Genomic DNA, 5,802 nt, shown 5'->3' on the forward strand with positions numbered 1-5,802 from the left:
CTTTCTGCTGTGTACCCTTATTGCTCTGTGTATTTGTGATAACTCTGTGGGTCCCGCTGCACGGGACGGGCCGCATTGGTCCCCCTCGCGCCTCCACCGCTCCGGCCCAGCTTGTCTGGGTTGGTCATTTCCACCTCCCCTTTTCCCTTCCTTCTGGTCGTATCCCTCTCCCCGAGGTGTAGAACTATGTACTAGGTGTCACTCCTTCTGAGGACAGTGCAGGCCCCGCTCTTACAATATACCATATTATGCTAATGTTTCATCCAGGTGTTGAAGTTTAACCCTTATTTTTTCTCTCTGACTCTAACGACTTCTCTGTGGGTACGGGGTCAGGGTGGACCATACCTTTACCATTCAGACAAACTCCTTGGTCTCCTTTAAATACCAATCATGTCACATTCAGCTAGAAAAAACACTAAGTCCCAAGCGGCCTCGAAGCAGACTGTCCTAGATCATTTCTCCAAACCGAACAAGAAACCTCCCTCCATGAGCAAAGACATTAGCGACCCAGAGTCTCAAGATGAGGGTTCGCAATCGAGCTCCCAGTCTGTTGCGCACCTCAACCACTACATCACGGAAAGTACCCTCCAGAAACTCCTCGCAGCTCAGACTAAATCTATCACTGCTGAGATCCAGAGAAGTTCGGCTGAACTTAAAAAGGAAATTCAGGAAATAGGAGATAGGGTTGACTCTCTAGAGCGGCAACAAGACGACCTGGCCACTGATAACTCGAACCTCTTGGCCTATGCAGAAAATCTGGCCGAACAAATCTCACAGCTAGAGCTGAAACTAGCTGATGTAGAAGACAGAGCTAGGAGAAACAATATAAGATTTAGGGGCATACCTGAGACGATAAATCCGGGTGGTCTACAGGAATTTCTCACTACCTTGTTCACCGCATACTTGGGCCCCCTGGAGGGCAACATGCATGCTATGGAGAGGGCCCACAGGGCTCTTCGGCCACGCTCCGTATCCTCAGATAGACCGAGAGACGTGGTCGTCTGCTTCCACCACTTTACCTTCAAAGACCGACTGATGCAGGCGGCATACAACAGACCTATTCTACCCGATAATCTCAAAGATATCCAGCTCCTACCTGATCTCTCCTCACATACCTTACAACAACGAAAGCTCTATGCTCCAATCACCACTCAGTTGAGGAAAGCAGGGATCAAATACAGATGGGGATTCCCCACTAAGCTGATTGTGACCAAGGACAATCAAACCCATACAGTTTCTTCACCCTCTATGGGAGGTAATCTACTTGCTAACTGGGGCCTTCAGGCTGCCCCCATCAACCAGCAGGACTCTCGCTCCAGATTGAGGGTTACAGCTCCTGAATGGTCTGTCAAAGAACAGAGACCAAAGAGGTCAAAACCGAATCCCCCTGACCACACCCTGAGGCCTCAAGCCTCACCCACCTGAGTCTGTCAATATACACCTCGACACCACTGTCAAGTTCATATACTGTGATTTGTCTCTATTTTCAATGTTTATTGTAACTAATTTAAGTTAGAGTTCAAACAGTTACGTATGGTTAATTAACTATTCTGTGTTTCCTTTACAGTTGAGCGGGGCTACTTGCACTAGTCCCTCTGTCTCTTAGTCAAGGTTAACTCCCCCCCCAATTGCTGGTGCCCATTCTAGGGCCACACATAGGTGGACTATTTCCACTTGCTTCCCTTTATCCACTATCCCCCCCTCCCAACCTACCTCCGATTCTACCCTCCTTTCCCCCCCCCTAAAGATCCCTAAATGACCTCCCTCCGACTCCTTACCCATAATGTCAGAGGCCTCAACACTGTGGGCAAGAGATGTCTCCTATCACGCTCTCTCCGTCACCACGGTGCAGGCGTGGCATTCCTACAGGAGACCCAACTCCTGGCAGACTCCCCCCCCACATCTCCAAAGACTTCCCAGTCTTTGAGGCAGCTTCTTTTACAAAGAAAGCCAGAGGAGTGGCCGTCTTAGTACACAAAAGAGTAGCTTACGAGCCCCTCTTTATTTTCAGAGACCCACAGGCCAGATATCTCATCCTTATTTGTAATCTGGATCATATCACATATACCCTCGTCTCAGTCTATCTCCCAAACTCTCTCCAACCCAGATACCTCAGGAAGGTCCTTCTACATGTGGAGAAAGTCAAACAGGGCAGAGTTATTCTCGCCGGTGACCTAAACATGGTATGGGACGAAAAGATAGACAGGAAAACAGGATCCTCTAAGAGGCTCCTCTCTAACCATGACCCTACCAGTCGTAGGTTTCGGGAACTTATCTGTCAGTTCACATACTTTGACGTATGGAGGTCTTTACATCCTCTTGATAAAGATTTTACCCACTTCTCTCACCCTCACTCTACACACTCTAGACTTGATTACTTTTTCTGCCACCCCTCCGAACTGGACCTGGTCCGTTCAGTGAACATCCATCTCACCCCGTGGTCAGACCATGACCTCATTACACTAGACATAGACTCCAGTCATACGACTAAAACCAGAGCCCCTTGGAGGCTGCCACACCATCTCCTCTCAGATGTCCCGTTTAGGGAAGAGATCAGGAAGGAGATCTGCTTCACCCTCCAGACCAATGATACCCCAGGAATTAGTGATAATACTATATGGGGGGCATTCAAGGCTACTTTGCGAGGCCTTTTCATCCGTAGGCAGGCACATCTTAGGAGACAGGCAGGCCTTTCCCTCTCACAAGCGCATAGCAGACTGCGGGTACTCGAGACCCAAAGGCGGACCCCTGACTCTGGAACCCACAAAACTGAGGTGGAGGACCTCAGGCGGCATATTTGCCAATTAGAATTCCGTAAAACGCAATCCAATCTCCTTCGACTGAAACACCTCCTATACTCCAAGGGCAATAAAGCAGACTCTCTGCTAGCCAATAAAATCAGAGAGCGTACAGGTGCCACTCGTATTCATGAAATTAAACAGGGTGGTCGTTCAGTCTGACTTCCTTCCCAAATTGGCCAACAGTTCCATCAGTTTTACTCTGAAATTTATAATATAGGCAATACAGAGGCGATAGGGAAAGCCCCCTCAGAAAATATAGATTCTTTTCTTCACTCCCTTGACCTCCCCACCCTAGATGACTCCCACAAAGAGTGCATCGACTCCCCAATTACTAGCCAAGAGGTTAAATCGGTTATCAAAAAACTAAAATCCCTTAAAGCCCCTGGACCTGATGGCTTCACGGCCATTTTCTATAAGACCTACCTAACGGAACTCGTCCCTATACTCACCAGATTTTTCAACAAGGCCATGTCCACAGGGACATTTGACAGGGAATTCCTTGAACCCTCCATTATTACCATCCCCAAACCCAATAAAGATCCTACCCTCTGTGCTAGCTACCGACCCATTTCACTCATCAATACTGACGTTAAGATATACGCCAAAATATTGGCTAATCGGCTGGCAAAATTACTCCCAACACTGATAGACCCAGACCAGGTCGGGTTCATACCAGGGAGAGAAGGCCCTGATAACACCAGGAGGCTCCTTAACATACTTCTAGAGGCCAAGAGACTGAATAGACCACTTGCGGTGCTCTCTCTAGACGCCGAGAAAGCCTTCGACCGCGTCAGGTGGGAATACCTCTGACGGGTCTTGGAGAGCTTCCAGTTCCCTACGCGTGTTATTCTAGCAATTAAGGCTTTATATTCCTCCCCAGTGGCTTCAGTAAGAGGACTGGGATTTGACCCCACTCCCTTCCCTATCTCTAATGGCACCCGTCAAGGTTGCCCCCTTTCCCCGATTTTATTCGCACTGGCCATGGAACCTCTGGCTGCAGCCATCAGGACAGATAACAAGATCTCGGGAATTACCCTCCATGGCACGGTCCATAAGGTAGCCTTGTTTGCAGATGATACTACCTTATTCTTTTCCAGACCCTCACGAGAGATACCGAGACTCTTGTCCCTTCTAGAGACATTTGGCTCCCTGTCGTACTATAAATTAAATCGCTCGAAATCCGAATTATTCACCTCTGGGTTACCTGAGGAGATCTCCAAGACCCTTTGTAAAGAATATAAATTTACTCCCAGCCAAGCAAGTATGTATCCCACCTTGGGGTTAAATTATCCGACTCTCTCCCCCAAATTCTTGAAGATAATCTCAAACCACTTCTGACCGAACTGAGGTCCCTGCCCGCCCGTTGGAACTTCAAATGTGTATCCTGGTTAGGACGCATAACAGCTCTAAAAATGAGCTATCTCCCTAAACTCACATATGCCCTTCGTTGCCTACCAATAAGAGTTCCCAGAACCCTTTTAGTTCAGTTCCAGAGCGCCTGCACCAAATACATTTGGCAGGGTAAACCCCCTAGAGTTGCTCATAATGTCCTACAATACCCCAAAGTACACGGCGGAGTTGCTTCCCCCTCTATCTTTAGGTATGCGGATGCCGCTATGCTCACTCATATCTCTCAATGGGGCGTCAAGGAATCAGACAGCAAATGGAGATCTATTGAGCAAGCCTCCCTACCATATAACCTTACGTTGAGGGACCTAATATGGACACCATCCCATTGCAGAAGGAACCTAGGTGCCTCTAACCTGATTATCAAGGAATGCCTGGCTGCCTGGGACCGCCTAAGGCATAACCCCAAGGTAAACCCCCACCCTTCCCCAATTACCTCTGTAACTGGTCTCCTGTCCGGCTTACCGGACTCCCACCCGAACGCTTGGGCCCGGCTGGGTATTACGAAGGTGGGAGACCTTTGGTCAACCCCGCCACATACAACTTTCACCCCCTACACCCAACTCACCATAACTCCATCTACCCCTTTGTTCATGAAATTTGAACACTCTAGAGTTACTGGCTTCTTATCTAGGTGGGGCTTCAAACCATCCTTATCTCGACAGCTTACCATCTGGGAAGCTAGATGGCAACAGGGACTCAGACTGGGCAAACCAATGTCCTTACACTACTCCCTTATGGAAGGAGCTGCCCCAATAGATAAAGCCCAGCATATTCTGAAGTGGGAACGGAAGCTAGACTTCACGAAACCCTCTATAGAGTGGCAACGCACACTCCTTCTCACAAAGAAAACTCTCCACTGCATCACCATCCTACATTAAAGTGCTCACACACTGGTACTATGTCCCAGCTAGGCTTGCGAAAATCTTCCCAGAGGCCTCCCCAACTTGTTGGAGAGACTGCCCGCACGTAGGAGATATGATCCACATCTGGTGGAGCTGTCCCAGACTTAAACCTCTTTGGAACAAGTGTTTCTCTACACTAACCAGTTTTGGTATTCACATACCCAGAACTCCCGAGACGGCCCTGTTCCACTTGGGTGTTTGTAAATTACCCAAACACTATGGTGCACTTTGCATCTACCTGTTATCAGCAGTTAAACTTAATATAGCGAGATCTTGGAAAATATCCCTCCCCCCAGCCTGGTCGGATATTATATCCACAATGGCATACATGTATTCTATGGAGAAGAATATCTACTACGCCTCAGGTAGGACTGATCTTTTTGAGTTGATCTGGTCCGACTGGAAAAACAGTTTTGATACCCTCTGGCTCCCCGCCTTCGAAACCTAAATAGCAGTACTTCCCTAACCTCATGAACAGTAGATCTGACCTTACCCTTATAAAGCGGTACTAATGCCCTACTGATAGTCACCCCAATGTGCCTCCCCACTCTGTTCCCCTTCTCTCCCCCCCCTTCCCCCCCCCTTTTCTTATTGAGGACAGTATAGGTCCTGATAGGACACTGACTCACTTTTTATTGAAATTTACATTGTGTTTGTTTTGAGTATGTAAATGCGTTGATATTTGTAGT

This window comes from Bombina bombina, chromosome 1, assembly GCF_027579735.1.
Source record: "Bombina bombina isolate aBomBom1 chromosome 1, aBomBom1.pri, whole genome shotgun sequence".
Taxonomy (NCBI): Eukaryota; Metazoa; Chordata; class Amphibia; order Anura; family Bombinatoridae; genus Bombina; species Bombina bombina.